The sequence below is a fragment of the Triticum aestivum genome, chromosome 4D (genome assembly GCF_018294505.1).
Source record: "Triticum aestivum cultivar Chinese Spring chromosome 4D, IWGSC CS RefSeq v2.1, whole genome shotgun sequence".
Taxonomy (NCBI): domain Eukaryota; kingdom Viridiplantae; phylum Streptophyta; class Magnoliopsida; order Poales; family Poaceae; genus Triticum; species Triticum aestivum.
The window spans coordinates 102,897,687-102,917,535 of NC_057805.1; positions in this window are offsets into that span (position 1 = coordinate 102,897,687).

The following is a 19,849-nucleotide window of genomic DNA, read 5'->3' on the forward strand; positions in this document are numbered from 1 at the left end:
AGAATAGCCTGGACTCGTTCAGGGTTGACGGCAATACCATCCTTAGAGATGACATGCCCAAGATAGGTTACTTCTGGTAGCCAGAATTCACATTTGGAGAACTTGGCATATAGCTGATGCTCTCGTAGCTTTTCCAGCACAAGACGAAGATGTTCAACATGTTCTTCTTCGTTGTTGGAAAATACCAGTATATCATCCAGATAAACCACGACGAACTTGTTGAGGTACGCCATGAATATATAGTTCATCAGACGAGAGAAGGTGGCTGGAGCATTGGTTAAGCCGAATGACATGACCGTGTACTCGTATGAACCATATCGAGTCACGAAGGCGGTCTTTGGGATATCCTCTTCACGAACACGGATCTGGTGGTAACCCAACCTCAAGTCGAGTTTAGAGAACACTGATGAACCAGCCAGTTGATCATACAGATCATTGATCCGAGGAAGAGGATACTTATTCAGAATGGTAGCTTGGTTTATAGGACGGTAGTCCTGGACTAATCGGTTAGTCCCATCCTTCTTCTTAACAAAGAGAGAAGGTGCTCCCCAAGGAGAGCAACTTGGGCGAATGAAACCACTGCGAAGAGATTTGTCGATTTCCTCCTTAAGCTCAATGAGTTCATGCGGCGGCATCTTGTAGGGTCGCTTGGCTATAGGAGTGGTGCCTGGTTTCAAGTCGATGATGAATTCGACAGCTCTAGTAGGGGGAATCCCTGGAAGTTCTTCAGGAAAGATGTCTTGGAATTCACGAACGACAGGAATGTTTTCAATGCCCTCGAGTGGTGCAGCGTTCAATGCATTCAAGGCATAAAGCCGCGCCTCGACATTTTGAACCAGTCGAGCATTGTAGCTTAATATTTCATCAGAAGGGTGTAGCAGATGGACGGTCTTAGTGGCGCAAACTATAGAAGCAGTATGCGCTTTCAACCAATCCATTCCCAGAATGAGATTAATACTACAGGACTTCAGTACAATGGGGGAGACAAGGAATTCCAGTCCTTCGATTTCAACGGGGACGTCGTTGCAAATCATGGAGGTCCGGCATTGGCCCACAGGGGTGTGCACTAATAGTGAAGCGTTCATGTCCTCACATTTAATATCGTGCAAGCATGCAAAATCTTCTGACATGAATGAATGCGATGCACCTGTATCAAATAAAACGGATGCTGGTACTGAATTTACGAGGAGTGTACCCATCACAGTAGCAGGCTGGTCTTGAGCTTCATTGAGATCAACGTGGTTGGCATGAACACGGCCATAAGACTTGGCACTGTTGTTGCGGGGCTGGTTGCTTCCACGGCCAGTTGCTGGAAGGGCCAGTTGATTCTGGTTCTGGTTGCATTCTTTAGCACGGTGTCCTGGTTGACCACACGTGAAGCACAAACCATTATTGGGAGCGAGAGCAGGAGCTCGGGGTGGTGCTGCTGGAAGCCTTGGCTACCTAGATGGTGGAGGAGGCAGACGAGGTGCAGCATAGGTCTGCCTTGGGGCAGGTGCAGTTGGCTGGTACATGCTGTTGGGAATCCATATCTTACGCTTCTGCGAGGGCAGGCCCGAAGATAAGCCCGTGTCACGGTTGCGCCTGAGAGAGCTCTGGTATTCAGACCAGTTTCGACATTGATGGCCTTGTTCACCAAGGTGGCGAAATCAGTAAAGTCGTGCACTAGAAGTGCGAGCTTGATGTCAGCTTGAAGGCCGTCATGGAACTTCTCCTGTCTGCGTGCATCAGTTGCAATGTCCTCTTCAGCATAGCGAGACAAGTCCAGAAACTCCCGCGGATAAGCTTCAATAGTTTTGTTGCCTTGGGTGAGGTTGCGGAACTCACGCTTCTTCCGGTCCATGACTCCCTGAGGAATGAAGCGGGCACGAAAAGCATCTTGGAAGTCTGGCCAGGTGATGATTGTTCCAGCTGGCAGAGTATGCGTGTGGTTGTCCCACCATTGAGCTGCGGGTCCCTTCAGGAAGAAGGAAGCAAAGGTGACATAGCTGGCAGGGGCTACATCAGCAGACTCCATTTCATAGGTGATGTCACGGAGCCAGTCATCAGCATCCAGAGGCTGAGTTGAGCTGCGGTACACAGTTGGGTTGAGGCGCATGAAATCCTACAGAGTCACTTGGGCTAGCTGCTGGTTCATATTGGGGCGAGGGAACTGAGCCATCATATTCTCCATGAACTGGTGATTCATCTCAAGCTGTTGGATCATACCAGCCATGTACTCAGGCGGTGGGGGGGGGGGCGTTGCCACCATGACCACGACCACCTAGTCTAACCATCTTGCTAATATATAATAGGGGTAGTTCAGCATTGAGAAATTTGCAAGGACAAGAATCATTCATGACGAAACATGCATAATGAAAGGAGCACGATAGATACTACATAGTAGTCGGCATATCTTACAAAAGGGGTCATGCATAGAGTTCGGTACACATAGTTCGTACATAGACTAAAGACATCATAGGCGGCATGCAGGCTCGCAGCGAATGCATCTAATACTACTAAGCAAGACTACATCAGTCCCAAGAGGAACTGCGGAGGTAGGTGTAGCCTGAAAGCTGGTAGTGTCGCATCGGGAACTCCACGTCAGCAACCTGCGGTCCGCAGATACTCTGGTGCAGAACCCGACGCTCAGGTGGCAGAAGAGGACCAAGTGCGGGAGAGTAGCCTCCCACATCTGGCCAACCGACACCGTGGGGCATCACGGTCCTAGCTGGGTAGATTGCAGAACGCGGCAGCTCTCTAGATCGGACAAAGGGGTGCAACAGCGTCAAAGCACGGTAAAGATGCTGACGGGTGGTGTACAACTCGTGGTGAAGAGCTCGGTTAGCTCTATCTATCCCATCAGCATGCAGAACCAGGTTCTGATGGTAGAAGGGCTCGCGGGTGACAGTGGAGTAGGCGACAGTGTAGTATCCCTCCGCACCAACATCAGATGCGATAGCAATGTGCCTAAAAGGGGACGTGTCTAACTCCCGATACTCTCCACGAAGACGTGTCAGAGCAGCATAAGCAGCATCGTGAACTGCCATATCGATGGTCACTCCAACACCATGAGCAGTGTGTAGCACAGTAGTGGAGTCATACTCCCGAGAGTAGAGGTGGACGATGGCACGATACTGCTCCTGGTTAAAGTCCTGGTACTCCTCGTAGACGGTGTACTCAGGGTGCCAGCGATAACCCAGATAGGTCATCATCTCAGCTAGCACAACAGGTGATCCCGAGGCACCAGTGGCTGTCGTGTGGCGCACGACCTACCTCGTGGGTTCCATCTGAAAGCAAAGATGTTTCAAAGGAGTCAAATGACAGTGTGGGAATTGTTAAAAATACTATTCTAAGGAATAACTATGGCTTATCCAACTTTGGGGTGAATGTGGTCACGGGATCCTAGTGTTAGAGTTAGTAAATTCGTTTAACCCGAGTAGAAGAGAATACAGAGTCCCAGAGTAAAGGTCGAGGAGTAAAAGATCCTAGTACCACCCAATGGCGACGTGGGCCCGTAAGACACACAGCCATGTTAGTAAAAGTTTTTGCAATGCCTAGACTCGACTTCGGCCAAGGATTGTGGAAGGGGGATTCCTACAGGCAGTCGGCTCTGATACCAACTTGTGACGCCCCCGATTCAATCATACACTAATCATACACGCAAACGTGTACGATCAAGATCAGGGACTCACGGGAAGTGATGTCTACTACGCAACCTTCTTCTTGTAGACGTTGTTGGGACTCCAAGTGCAGAGGTTTGTAGGACAGTAGCAAATTTTCCTCAAGTGGATGACCTAAGGTTTATCAATCCGTGGGAGGCGAAGGATGAAGATGGTCTCTCTCAAACAACCCTGCAACCAAATAACAAAGAGTCTCTTGTGTCCCCAACACACCCAATACAATGGTAAATTGTATAGGTGCACTAGTTCGGCGAAGAGATGGTGATACAAGTGCAATATGGATGGTAGATATTGGTTTTTGTAATCTGAAAATATAAAAACAGCAAGGTAACTAATGACAAAAGTGAGCGTAAATGGTATTGCAATGCTAGGAAACAAGGCCTAGGGTTCATACTTTCACTAGTGCAAGTTCTCTCGACAATAATAACATAATTGGATCATATAACTATCCCTCAACATGCAACAAAGAGTCACTCCAAAGTCACTAATAGTGGAGAACAAACGAAGAGATTATGGTAGGGTACGAAACCACCTCAAAGTTATTCTTTCCAATCAATCCGTTGGGCTATTCCTATAAGTGTCACAAACAGCCCTAGAGTTCGTACTAGAATAACACCTTAAGACACAAATCAACCAAAACCCTAATGTCACCTAGATACTCCAATGTCACCTCAAGCATCCGTGGGTATGATTATACGATATGCATCACACAATCTCAGATTTATCTATTCAACCAACACATAGAACCTCAAAGAGTGCCCAAAGTTTCTACTGGAGAATCAAGACGAAAACGTGTGCCAACCCCTATGCATAGGTTCATGGGCGGAACCCGCAAGTTGATCACCAAAACATACATCAAGTGAATCACGTGATATCCCATTGTCACCACAGATACGCACGGCAAGACATACATCAAGTGTTCTCAAAGCATTAAAGACTCAATCCGATAAGATTACTTCAAAGGGAAAACTCAGTCCATTACAAGAGAGTAGAGGGGGAGAAGCAACATAAGATCCAACTATAATAGCAAAGCTCGCGATACATCAAGATCGAATCACCTCAAGAACACGAGAGAGAGAGAGAGAGAGATCAAACACATAGCTACTGGTACATACCCTCAGCCCCGAGGGTGAACTACTCCCTCCTCGTCATGGAGAGCGCCGGAACTCCCGATCTATTCTGTTCCTCGAAGGTTTTAGGGTATATGGATATATATATAGGAGAAAGAAGTACGTCAGGGGAGCCATGAGGGCCCCACGAGGGTGGAGTGCGCGCCCAGGGGGGTGGGCGCGCCCCCCTGCCTCGTGCCTTCCTCGTTGCTTTCTTGATGTGGACTCCAAGTCTCCCGGGTTGCTTTCTTTCCGAAAATAACTTCTCCAGAAGGTTTCATTCCGTTTCGACTCCGTTTGATATTCCTTTTCTTCGAAACACTGAAACAAGGGAAAAAACAGGAACTGGCACTGGGCTCTGGGTCAATAGGTTAGTCCCAAAAATAATATAAAAGTGCATAGTAAAGCCCATAAAACATCCAAGATGGATAATATAATAGCATGAATACTTCATAAATTATAGATACGTTGGAGACGTATCAGGAAGATATCACAACACAGCTCTAAAATTAAAATAAGTCATACAAGCATCATAATACAAGGCAGGGGCCTCGAGGGATCGAATACAAGTGCTCGATCATAGACGAGTCAGCGGAAGCAACAATATCTGAGTACAGACATAAGTTAAACAAGTTTGCCTTAAGAAGGCTAGCACAAACTGGGATACAGATCGAAAGAGGCGCATGCCTCCTGCCTGGGATCCTCCTAACTACTCCTGGTCATCGTCTGCGTCCTGCACGTAGTAGTAGGCACCTCCGGTGTAGTAGGAGTCGCCGTCGACGGTGGCGTCTGGCTCCTGGGCTCCAACATCTGGTTGCGACAACCAGGTAGAATGGAAAGGGGGAAAAGAGGGAGAAAAGCAACCGTGAATACTCATCCAAAGTACTCGCAAGCAAGGATCTACACTACATATGCATGTGTTTCTGTGTAAAGGGGCTATACGGTGGACTGAACTGCACAATGCCAGAATAAGAGGGGGATAGCTAATCCTATCGAAGACTACGCTTCAGGCCACCTCCATCTTGCAGCATGTAGAAGAGAGTAGATGGTAAGTTCACCAAGTAGCATCGTATAGCATACTCCTACCCGGCGATCCCCTCCTCGTCGCCCTGTTAGAGAGCGATCACCGGGTTATATCTGGCACTTGGAAGGGTGTGTTTTATTAAGTATCCGGTTCTAGTTGTCATAAGGTCAAGGTACAACTCCAAGTCGTCCTGTTACCGAAGATCATGGCTATTCGAATAGATAAACTTCCCTGCAGGGGTGCACCACAAAACCCAACACGCTCGATCCCATTTGGACAGACACACTTTCCTGGGTCATGCTCGGCCTCGGAAGATCAACACGTCGCAACCCCACCTTGGCACAACAGAGAGGTCAGCACACCGGTCTAAATCCTATGGCGCAGGGGTCTAGGACCATCGCCCATTGCACACCTGCACATTGCGTGGGCGGCCGGAAGCAGACCTAGCCTAGCAGGCGTTCCAGTCCAATCCGGCGCGCGCCGCTCAGTCGCTGACGTCACGAAGGCTTCGGCTGATACCACGACGCCGAGTGCCCATAACTGTTCCCGCATAGTTGGTTAGTGCGTATAGGCCAGTGGCCAGACTCAGATCAAATACCAAGATCTCATTAAGCTTGTTATTATGAAGTAACCGCGAACACCGACCAGGGCCAGGCCCACCTCTCGCCTAGGTGCTCTCAACCTGCCCTGTCGCTCCGCCACAAAGATCCACTCGCGGGTACTCCAAGAGCCGACCCGACTTTAGTCACCACAGGTATCATGTAAAGTATATAAGTATATACCCGTGATCACCTCCCGAGTGATCACGGCCCGATAGTATAGCAAGGCAGACGGACAATAATGTAGGGCCACAGATGGAATACTAGCATCCTATACTAAGCATGTAGGATTGCAGGTAAAGGTATCAACAGTAGTAGCAAGGACAGGCTATGTAGCAGAATAGGATTAACGGAAAGCGGTAACATGCTACACTACTCTAATGCAAGAAGTAGAGAGTAGAATAGGCGATATCTGGTGATCAAGGGGGAGGGCTTGCCTAGAAGCTCAGCCGAGAAGGAGGGGTCATCAACACCGTAGTCGTACTGGGTAGCAGCGGCGTCGGTCTTGGAGTCTAGCGAGAGAAGAGGGGGAAGAAACAATAAATATAATGCAAACATATGCATGACGATGCATGACATGACAATGAGCGTTGCTAGGTGTGCCCTAACGCGGTAGTAGGTGATACCGACGAAGGGGGGAAACATCCGGGAAAGTATCCCCAGTGTTTTACGTTTTCGGACAGATGAACCGGATGCGGAAAGTTGAGAGTTTGCTATGCTAGGGATGTGTGGCGGACGAACGGGCTGCATATCCGGATTCATCTCGTCGTTCTGAGCAACTTTCATGTAGAAAGTATTTTCATCTGAGCTACGGTTTATTTTATATGATTTTCTAAAGTTTTAAATCATTTTTTGAATTAATTTAATTAATTTAATTCAACATTATCCAGAATAGTGCATGCTGACGTCATCATGATGTCAGCAGTCAACAGAGGTGTTGACTGGTCAAACTGACGTGTGGGTCCAGAGGGACCCACCTTTCATACTCTGTTTAGGTTTATTAGGATTTAGCTAATCTAATTACTGTTTAATTAACCTAACTAGTTAATTAGATTAATTAAACATGATTAATTAACTTAATTAATTTACTAATAAATTAATTTTATTAATTCATTTTTATTTTTTATTTAAAATCGTTCTGGGGGTGGGCCCCCTGTGTCATAGCCAGGGGGTTTAGCGGGCACCGGGTTCGCGGGCGCAGGGGCGCCGCGGGTTACGGGCGCAGGCATCCGGCCCGATTGGGCAGATGCCCAGATCGACAGGGGTGGCGCCGGCCACGGGCACGACAAGGCCGGCAGCCTGGGGCGGCAGTGGCAACGGCGAGGCCACACCGGGGTGGCGCCGGGGACGGGAGCGAAGGCGCGGCGCGGTAAACGGCGGGACGACGAGCGATTTGCGGGTGCAGCAGGGGGGCTGCGAGCACGCGGGGTCGGGCGACAACATGCCGCTAGCCGCGGCAGTAGCAGGAGCGGCGACGGGCGGGCGCATGCTGGCGCGCGAGCGCGGGGGTGCGGGCGGCGGGCGACACACACGGGCGGCAGAGGCGGGGCTCGGCGGCGGAGCAAGGGGCTTGGCCGTGGGCGGCTGCGGGCGCGGAGAAGGGAGCAGGGAGGCTGCGGCTGAGGGAGGCAGCAGGGGCGAGGCAAGGAGCACGGGGTGCAGGCGCGCGCGCGCTTCGGCCCGGCCAGGAGGGGGCCGGCCACGGCGCGGGCGCGCGCAGCGTGCGGGCGGCACGAGTGGTCGGCGCGGTGAGCAGGGGAGGAGGCGAGGCCTGCGTGACGGCAGCGGAGCAACAACTCGAGCAGCAGTCGCGACAGAAGAGCAGCGGCGGGGGTCCTCACCGGGGTTCGTAGGGCAAAGGCAGCGGGGTTCGAGGTGGGGGATGGGCACGACGTGCGTAGGGGGAGGCAGGCCAGCGGGGTAGACGACGAGGTGGCTCCGGTGAGGCACGTGGAGCTTCGGGCAGCGGCGACGGCGGGTGGTGTCTAGGCGGCGTCCTGGACGGGGGTTCGTTCCCCCGATCGAGATCTGGATCGGGGAGGGGGAAAACGTGGGGAGCGAGTGGGGGGGGAGTGGGGTGTCGGTCGATCTAGGTCACGGGGGGAGTTGGGTTATGGGGGCACCGGCTGGGCCGGCCTGGCTTGCCCAGTGGCCAGCTGGGCCGAGGCCCAGCGGGGGGGGGGGGGGGTCTTTGTTTTATTTTTTGTTCTTCTGTTTGTATTTTCTTTTTCTTTTACTTATTTTCACTTGACTGTTTTAATTACTTTAGAACATCTTAGCACTTTCTAAACATGTGTCTTCTTCACAACAATTACCTATGTAATATTTGGCACTAACCGAACATTTTTGTTTAAAATTTTGAAATCTTTTGTTGTTTGCCATATTTTGAAATTTAATTTTGAACCAGTTTTGAACTAACGAGAGATTAGCAACAGTCACGGAGGTGACTTGGCATCATTAGCAGAGTTTTACTGTAGCCTAATTATCCGGGCGTTACAATCTCGACCAATCAAATTGACATCGATTGTACCCCTAAGGTTATTCAACTTATCATCCCTAATCAGAGCATTTCTTCTGATCCCTTGTCTTGGAATTCATAATTCCTTTGCATTTGAGCTTTGAGTTAGTCAGTTGTTTCTATAATCCGATGCACTTGCATTCCTTCTTCCTTTGATAGAGTACCGATACTCACATCAGCTCTGTTGTAGACCACCAGACCTCTTGGTTGGTTATTATCCGACAGTGTCCTTCATATTGAAATAACCTTGTGAGCCTTTCCCTGGATATATAAAGCGTTTGGTAAATTGTATCCTCTGTTTTCTCAACCATGCTCTGTTTTCGAGCTGGTGGTATTTACTATTGAAGCTTGTGGTATATGTTTACACGATACCCTGACGGGTTGAACCTATGCCTTCCTTAATATGTGTGAACTCGAAAGTTTTCACGAGTCATACTCTTCTGGTATTTTGCTAGATAAAATTTAAACACTACAACTTCTTCGAAAGTGAGTGGTTAATGGAAGGTCATACATTGAAGAAGTGGGAGTCGACCTTGAACTTTGTGTTCATGCCCATGGACAAGATGTAGATCCTACCATAGAAGCTTCTCGTAATAATAGCTATTTCCTTGATATCCTTTGGTATCGGAGAATTGATCCTTTGCAATTGTGGTTCCGACCATATGCTCTTCTTTGATCCCATTTCCCGGGCAAGTTTAAGCACTTGTCTTCTGTGGATCAATACACCAGTCCAACCTTTACTTTGATCTATCGTCGAGTATTACCCCCTGGTATCTCGAGATTATCACGAAACATCATAACTTATGAGTTCTTCATCAAGTACTACATTCTCACCGATTCCAATTTTTCCTGGGTTCTGAGTGGTTAGTCACTCGAGTACACCGATAACGGAATCGTGTCCATTCTACGATTCAGCCATTCTTAGCAATCTTCCTTGCTTACGAGTTTTTACTCGATCACACCATTCCTAGCCTGCCCGGCTATATCATTATCGTGCTGATTTTAACTGTGCTACCTCGTCCTTATTCCCGGAGCACAACTTTCAACGGTGAGCTAAGGTTAAGTCGAATTCCTCGTCTTATCGTTCCACCTCGGATAGCATGCTTGGTTCCAAGTTGGTGATGTATCCGTGGATCCAATTATCTTCTGCTACATCAGTCCTTTTGCTTGATGCAGTCGCTGTTCGATTGCCTCTTCGTGGAGCCTCTCGACAAAATTTGTCGTGATCATCATCAACATTTTGACTCCTTCTAGGATAACAATCCTATTCATGATGATAAGTGTCATCCTCGTCCCTTGGTAATTTGAGTTACCATCGACAACATCCTTACCTTCCTTTCGTCACAAACTTGTTCATGTTATGGATGCAACTTGCTATCCATCTTGTATCATGTTCTACCTTGAAGTATTACCGTCTTTTATGTCAAGGATGTTGTGAGGATTACTCCACCTCTTAAGAATTCTTAGTATAGTGATACTTCTCACCATCACCATTCTTTCTTGGTCCACGTGTTGATTCTAGCCGAGATACCCATGTGAACGGTACTGCTTGGATTATGTACTTCTAGCAACCCTATTGCTTCGAAGTTAAATGGTCAACATTTCATTCTTAGGCCATTGATTATCAAATCACCATTCTAACATTGATCATACTACCTAAGCCCATATTCCGGGTGCCCTTTTCAACCAACGTTTAATTGTGCATGTTTTCCTCGAGCATACCTCTTTATATCATTTAATCCGACAAATGTTATCTCCTTGTTCACATAATTGTGGAAATCCATCTTTTGGAAATCTCAATGAGTCGTCGCTGAGTTCATCAGCTACCTCCTCATCCTCTCCTTGGTTTAATGATGAACTCTTGTTTTGGAACTCGCTTCCTTAGTTCATTGCTCGAGAATCTTACAATGTCATCTCGACAATTTGTGTTGCACCTTTTCTTCTCAGACATCCCGAGCTTGAGGTACCCTGACACCAATTGGATCTGAATCTCGGTCAGGTATGATGGTTGGGACATATTTCCAAGAGTTATAACATTAGTTTTTGACCTGATAAGGTGATGTCATGCCTAGCACACCTGGCCGGAGGACCTGTTGTTATAGTTTCCTTTTAGCAAGGCTAGCCATTCTTCCATGAGGAAATTGTAAGACTTATTCTATAAGTTGTTCCTGATGAATCCTTGAGTATCCAAAGTCCAACCTTTGCTTGAAGACCATGTCAATGCTATCTCGAAGCATGTCTGTGGCACTCCGATTTTCAACAAGAACATTTGAAGCCCAATGCAAAATGTTTCTTGCTCAATTATCCAAACACCGTTGCATGGGTAATGTCATGAAATTTCTCTCCCCTTACCTAAAGAGTTTTCTACATTATGTCCTACCACGTATATCATGCTCTGCTTGTCATTGGGAAGGATATACCCCTGAAATATGTGTTAAACACATTTTACTTCCATTGTTCTCTTTAATCTGATAATCATATTTTCCTTTCCATTGATGGGTTTGCCCTTTCTTGTGATCTATATGATCTAAGCAGTAATATTCTCCTGCTTATGTAAACACCTCGGTGTACAATTCTGTCAGCAAAGCCATGTTACCATTGTTGATGACATTCCGGTAGCCACCGATGGACGAGAACTTTGCCTATTGGTCCGCCTCGTTCAACGAGCAGGAAAATGGTTCTCTTCGTCCCTCGCCCTTGGTACCGACGTTGTTGCCAACATAATCGACATGCTACCCTCTGACCTGCCTTGCTATCATGACCATGCAAGATGTCACCGCTCCTCCTACTTTTAACCCACATGATGGGCCCATAACACGCAGTTCCACAGGATCGAAACCTGACTCTCTTGTACATCCTTGATTCTGAAGTATCCTTTGCACTTAACTTCGTATGTACTTCACGAGTCACCGTCCTACAGATGATCTATTCTGGTATCAGACGCAATACTTATTCTCGTTTCTCTGGAGCCCTTTCACACTTTGTTTCAGTCAACGAATGATGGTCTACCTGCTTGAAACTTCCCATGATACCTCCTTACTTTGCTCTCGATATTTTCTTAAGTTTCAATTCGAGAGTTACTTTCCGCCACCTTCCCCCGATGTTATCGACCAGATAGTCAACCTTGCAGAGGTCCGTTCTCCCGGAATACCCACCCTTTATTCTTTCGTAAGTACGATGGAGTTCCCAAAGGAAGGATGCCGACTTCATCATGATGACCTGGAGCAAAAAAAATAGGACATCAACGTAATGGATCCACCTCTTCGAGAAGAGCAACCAAGACCGAGAAGACTCGATAGAATTTCGTAACCACATCTTTCCCCTTACTCTACCTCTTAAATCTTGGGACAAGATTTCTTGTAGTGGAGGAGATTTGTGACGCACGGATAATTAAGCTACAGTGAACCTCTGCTAATGGTGCCACGTTACCTCAGTTACTGTTGCTAATCTCGTGTTAGTTCAAAACCGATTCAAAATCCAAATTCAAAAAGAAGTCCAACAATTAAAGTTTTCAAAAGTCAAAACTAAAATATTCTTATTGTGACAAATAATTCATAATTTATATTGGTGGAGAAACCAAGTGTTTGTAAAAAAATTAAATGCACTAAACTAATTAAATCAGTAGCAAAAACAATTATTTAAACGCCTTTGGTATTTTATAAAATACTAAACTATTTTATATCGGGGTAAAACTTTTCATAGTAGTGGATTGTTCTGAAACATTATTTTAGGGGCTATAGTCATATTTTACTAAACTAAAATTAATGAGTAATTAAAATAAAACAGAAAAGAAAAATGACAAAAACTAAAACAAACAAAAGAAACGGAAAAGGACCAAACCCTTCCCCGGGGCCAACCGGCCCAGCTGGACACTGGGCTAGCCAGGCCGGCCCACCTACGGGCCTACTTAGGCCCCTACCCTCCCACCGAACCCTAATCCCCTCCCCCATGATCCCCACCCCCCCTGTCGCGATCTGGATCAGGAGCGCCCCAGCGCTCACCTCCCCGATCCCGCCGCCGCCCGAAGTCCCTGTCGCCGACCACCGCTGCCGCCCCACCGCTGGACCTCGCCGGACGCCATCACCGGACTACCTCCCCGTCCCCATTGCCCCGTACCCTACGACCCGCCGCGAGCCTCGCTCCCTCCCCTCCCCCTCATGCAACCCCGCCTGCCCGCGCTGCGCGTGCGCTCGGGCTTGTCGCCGCGGCCCTCACACCAGCCATCGCCCCGCGCGCTCCTGGCCACCGCGCTGCCCGCGCCCACCAGTGTCGTCCGGCTTCCGCGCCCGCGGTCACCCCTGACGCCGCGCGCCCGTTGGTTGTCCACCGGGCGCGCCCACAACCGTGCGGCTCTGCCGCAGCCACCACCGCCGCCCAGCATCGCCGCCGCTCGGCCTTCCCGCGCTGAGCTCCGGCCGCCACCCGAGCCCCGCTGTGGCCGCCGTGCTCCGCACCCCCTCCCCGCCCCGGTCGTGTCCTTGGCCGCCCGCCGCCTCCCTGCCTCTTCCACCTCCGTCGACTGCCTCTGCTACCCCCTACTCCGCCACGGTTGCTCCCGTGCTGCTACTTCCCGACGCCCGTCGCGCCTACTGTTGCCCTTGCTGCAGCGCTGCCGCCACCGGCAACCGCCCCCGCCTCCCTGCCGTGGCTGAGCCCGCTCGCAGACGCCGCTTGCCGTCAGCGTCCGCCGGCTGTGGACCCCCCGCCGCCTTCTGTCGATGCTCGTCGTCCTGCGTCCTCCGCCGCCCCCAACCGCTCTGCCTCCCCCCACTCCGCCCCCTGGCGCTGGCGCTGTCGCCCCGCCGGCGCCCTGCCCCGCGGCTAGATTGGGCGAGCGCCCGCTCGAGCCGCCCAGCGCCCGTTAAGGCCCCTTGCCTATGACATGGGTGGCCCGCCCTAGAACAGTTTTATAAAAAAAGGAGATTACAAAAAGAAATAAAAATATAATTTAATTAATTAGTTATTTAACTAAATTAATTAATTTAATTAATTGTGTTTAATTAACCTAATGACTAATTAACCTAATTAACTACTGTTAATTAATTTAACTAATCTGTTAACTAAACTAATTAACCTGGTTAGTTAGTTAACAGCCAATGACATGCGGGACCCACACGTCAGTTTGACCCAGTCAACGCCCTGTTGACTGCTGACGTCATGCCGACGTCAGCATATGCTATTCTGGATAATGTTGAATTAAAATAATTAAATAAATTCTAAAAATGATTAAATCTTTTAAAATTAATATAAAATAAACCGTAGCTCAGATGGAAAAACTTTGTACATGAAAGTTGCTTAGAACGACGAGACAATTCCGGATACGTGGCCCGTTCGTCCGCTACACATCCCTAGCATAGCAAACACGCAACTTTCCCCCTCCGGTTCATTTGTCCGAAAACGCGAAACACCGGGGATACTTTCCCGGATGTTTCCCCCTTCACCAGTATCACCTCCTACCGCGTTAGGGCACGCCTAGCGCCGCGCATTGTCATGTCATGCATCGTCACGCGCATGTTTGCTTTATATTTATTGTTTCTTCCCCCTCTTCTCTCGCTAGACACCGAGACCGACGCCGCTGCTACCCAATACGACTACGGTGTTGACGACCCCTCCTTCTCGGCTGAGCTTCCAGGTAAGCCCCCCCTTGATCACCAGATATCGCATATTCTTCTCTGTACTGCTTGCATTAGAGTAGTGTAGCATGTTACTGCTTTCCGTTAATCCTATTCTGATGCATAGCCTGTCATTGTTGCTACCGTTGTTACCCTTACATGCAATCCTAAATGCTTAGTATAGGATGCTAGTATTCCATTAGTGGCCCTACATTCATGTCCGTCTGCCATGCTATACTATCGGGCCGTGATCACTCGGGAGGTGATCACGGGTATATACATATATACATACATACTATACAGGTGGTGACTAAAGTCGGGTCGGCTCGTTGAGTACCTGCATGTGATTCCGATATGGGGGCTGAAAGGACAGGTGGCTCCATCCAGGTAGTGGTGGGCCTGAGTTCCCGACGGCCCCCGACTGTTACTTTGTGGCGGAGCGACAGGGCAGGTTGAGACCACCTAGGAGAGAGGTGGGCCTGCCCTGGTCGGCGTCCGCGGTTACTTCATAATAACACGCTTAACGAGATCTTGGTATTTGATCTGAGTTGGGTTGTTGACCTTATACGCACTAACCGCCACGTGGCACAAGATATGGGCAACCGGCGTCGTGGTATCAGCGGAAGCTCTTTTTGACATAAGCGAATGAGCGGCATGCGCCGCATTGGACCGTAAGCCCGCGCTTGTATTAAGGGGGCTAGGCCTGCTTCCGGCCGTGTACGCAATTTGCAGGTGTGCAATGGGCGATGGGCCCAGACCCCTGCGCGCATAGGATTTAGACCGGCGTGCTGACCTCTCTGTTGAGCCTAGGTAGGGCTGCGACGTGTTGATCTCCCGAGGCCGGACATGACCCAGGAAAGTGTGCCCGACCAGAGGGATCGAGCGTGTCAGGTAATGTGGTGCACCCCGGCAGGGAAGTTGATCTATTCGAATAGCCGTGTCCACGGTAACAGGCGACCCGGAGTTGTACCTTGACCTTATGACAATTAGAACCGAATACTTAATAAAACACACTCTTCCAAGTGCCAGATATAACCCGGTGATCGCTCTCACACAGGACGACGAGGGGAGGATCGCCGGGTAGGATTATGCTATGCGATGATACTTGGTGGACTTACCATCTACTCTCTTCTACATGCTGCAAGATGGAGGCTGCCAGAAGCGTAGTCTTCGATAGGATTAGCTATCCCCCTCTTATTCTGGCATTCTACAGTTCAGTCCACCGATATTGCCCATTTACAAAGATACCCATGCATATGTAGTTTAGATCCTTGCTTGCGAGTACTTTGGATGAGTACTCACGGTTGCTTTTCTCCCTCTTTCCCCCCTTTCCTTTCTTCCTGGTTGTCGCAACCAGATGCTGGAGCCCAGGAGGTAGACGCCACCGTCGACGACGACTCCTACTACACCAGAGGTGCCTACTACTACATGCAGGCTGCTGACGACGACCAGGAGTAGTTTAGGAGGATCCCAAGCAGGAGGCCTGCGCCTCTTTCTATCTGTATCCCAGTTTGTGCTAGCCATCTTATGGCAACTTGTTTAACTTATGTCTGTACTCAGATATTGTTGCTTTCGTTGACTCGTCTATGATCGAGCACTTGTATTCGAGCCCTCGAGGCTCCTGGCTTGTATTATGATGCTTGTATGACTTATTTATGTTTTAGGGTTGTGTTGTGATATCTTCCCGTGAGTCCCCGATCTTGATCGTACACGTTTTGCGTGCATGATTAGTGTACGATTGAATCAGAGGCGTCACATTGGGAGTCCTCGACGTAGGACGGCGGTAACTGGCTCCCGGACAGCACGATGGTCTGACTAAACTCTTGCGTATGTGTGGTCATGTCCTACAAACGTAAGCATCGTCAACACCACAAGACACTACACATGGATAGTAGGAACTAGCAGTATATCATGGATAGATCGAACTAGCAGTACATCTTGGACATATCGAACTAGCAGTACATTATGAACAGATTGAACTAGCAGTAACACATGCACAAGCATACCACAGCATAACATAGCACTAATCATGGAGAACAGAGCACTAATCATAGACACATGGATGATCTTGTTCAACACTTGCACACTAGCATACCACCGATCCATCCATGACCACTAGCTACCAACACTTGCCCACATGGAAACAACCCCTAGCATGCTCCAAATCCATCACAACTAGCTACTACAACATCACAGTCAAACAGATCGAACGACCTAACCCTAGCACATGGACAAATCTAGTTAGAACTAGAAGAGAGGAGGTGGTGATTGAACTTACGGACACCATCGGAGCGGCCGCGGTGGAGGTGGCTGGCACGTCGGAGAGGAGGAGGAGTCGATCCGCCGCCGCAGTCAACCGGTCGCCGGAGTAGATGCGCCGCTTACCTCGTTGTCGAAGTGGATCCGCGCCGGAGGGAAAGCTCGAGAGGGGGAAAATGGTGGCGGGAGTTTTGCCGTGGTGGTCACCCTCGATATATAGGGTGACCGAATCGGCGGCCGGTGACTCGAATTCATCCCGCCGCTTTTTCGGAGATGCGCCATCGCTCCCGCCATCTCCCTCCCCTGTGCGGTGCGGCGCGGCGTTCCGCTCCCCTGCATGGCTCGAGCCTGGCTCGCTAGAAAGGGTCGATTCGGCCGTTCCTAGCGGGCCTGGCTGAGGGGTGCTTTGAGGTTCGTGCTATGCGGGCCAAACAATAAACACAGGCATTCAAATAGCCTATTTTCATCTCGCATGGGTCTGGCCCGACTTAATGCAGGCTACCAAACACGTCCATGGTACCAGCTTCTCCTGCCCTACAAACTCCATAGATTCACTCCCATCAACGGACACCACGATCGATCGTTGGTGCTCTACGGTTTGCGAGGCGGTGCCACTCAATGGGCGTCATGAGATCATCTTCCTCATCCTCCTTGGGTAGCGCTCGATCTGGCTCAAGAGAAATAAGCGGATCTTCAACAAGGAGGCGATGGTGGCGTCAGCTATGATAGCTAGAATAGAGGACGAGTTTGTAGTGTGGAAGATAGCGTGATCGAGAGGTGTGTAGTAGGTATTGGGTGAATTTGTGGCAGGTTGCCTATGACCGTCGCTGTATAATCTCTGTGGTCTATTCCTTCTTTCTTAGTGCTAAAGGCACGCAAGTTGCGTGTTCTTGAAGAAAACCATTGTGTTTGTGACCTGTTTACGTTCTGGTCTGGATAATAATGGTTGATTTTATCTTTTGTAATTTGACCTAGATTGCTGCAGAATTTTGAGGGCTTCACTAAGCAGTACACGGTCCATCATAGCTATTTTTTTCTATAGGGATACCCGGATAATAATATAAATAGAAACTCAAATTTACGTATGTGAAAAACTTGAACTCAAGTAGTGGAAACTATGAGCTGTTTACTGGAGTAGGGCGTTTCGGTGCCTAGGTTCATCTGCACCTGGTTACAACAAAATTCATAAAAAATTTAAAACAAATTCAAAAAATTCTAAAAAAATATTGTGTAGTAGACAGTTTGATGCGTGAGGCCCGCTCCAAATTTCAAGTCATTTGGACATTTTAGCGACTCTCAGAAAAAAAGACAAATCGGGCCAAAACAGTACATGAACAGTAAACATTTTTACAGACCCCCAATTTGTCTTTTTTTGCTGAGAGCTGATCAAACGTCCAAATGACTTGAAATTTGGAGCGGGCATCACGCATCAAATTGTCTACCCCACAATTTTTTTTTGGAATTTTTTAAATTTTTATAGTATTTGTTTTGATTTTTTCCGTAAACGCAGGTGCAGATGAACTTGGTGCAGAGATGGAAACCGACTGTATGACCCATGATTGTGCATCTACTTAGCTAAGCTCACTTCGTAAGCACATTATAGCTGGAGTAGTTAGCAAATAAAGAGAAAATAGTATATTCATAAACACGTATTCAAATCTGGCTTCACCTCCTCTCCATCCGAGGAATTTCCATCTCAGCTGACATTATGGGTCATACAGTCGGTTTCCATCTCATACTGATAATTTGGTAGACAATTTGTGGCACACATCGGCGGAGGAAACCATACATGTAGCCACATGATTGCACCAAGATTCCAAAAGTGTTTTTTGTGACTAGAGCTTAATTAGAGAATGCATGCAGGTAAGTGCACCAACTTTTGGCAGAGAGTCGCATGGAACTCTATCAAAAGCTGGTATGCATGCATTCCACTTCAGCGATTATGGGTTAGTAGCATAAATTAGTGCATCAATCTTAAAGCTAATGAATAACCGCATGCACGCTTGCCCCTCAGAATTTGACGGACGACCTTGGTGTTTAAGCATTGGCGGAGCATCTAAAGAGGCCGTGCATGAGATAAGGTATACGTAGCACGTCATAGGATCCAAAAACAAGATAAATGCTCAAAAGGTGCGTTGGCACTATGGCAGCACCCCCGTGCGTGGCCTGGCGGCATGCTATGCATGAGCAGGATCGTACGTGTAGCTTGCGCTTGTGGTCAGTGAAAACGGACGCTTTCTCGCCGGCCGACAGGAAAAGGGCGAGGCGTGTCTGAATTGGCCTGCCGGGAGGGCGTGCGGAGCTTCTCTTTTTTCCATTCCATTAGACAGAGTTAGTGAGTTACAAGCAGCACACGCGTTGTAGCTCCAACACCTCTCAATGACACGTTGGAGTTAAATGACATCCGGAGAAATTCACCGAAATCGTACTATTAAGGTCTTTATACTGAATAACAACAGGGCGTCGCGAATAATCGCTGATAGATATAGCTGCATTCATGTACACCACATGCTATATCAAATTAAGTACCGATTTTATGAAGTATTTGACAAAAAACTATCACATTCCATCCAACCCTATTAAAAAAAACTACCACTCTACTAAAATTAGCAAAAATCTATCACCTTTTGACTAATCTTTTGTAAAAAGCTGCAAACTCAGAAAAGTGGCAGATTAGACTCGCTTAAACCCGTTTATGACATGGTTGACCTGAAGGAAATATGCCCTAAAGGCAATAATAAAGTTGTTATTTTATATTTCCTTATACCATGATAAATGTTTACTATTCATGCTAGAATTGTATTAACCGGAAACTTGATACATGCGTGGATACATAGACAAAACACCGTGTCCCTAGTAAGCCTCTACTATACTAGCTCGTTAATCAAAGATAGTTAAGTTTTCTAACCATAGACGTGTGTTGTCATTTGATGAACGGGATCACATCATTAGGAGAATGATGTGATGGACAAGACCCATCCGTTAGCTTAGCATAATGATCGTTCAGTTTTATTGCTATAGCTTTCTTCATGTCATATACATATTTCTTTGACTATGAGATTATGC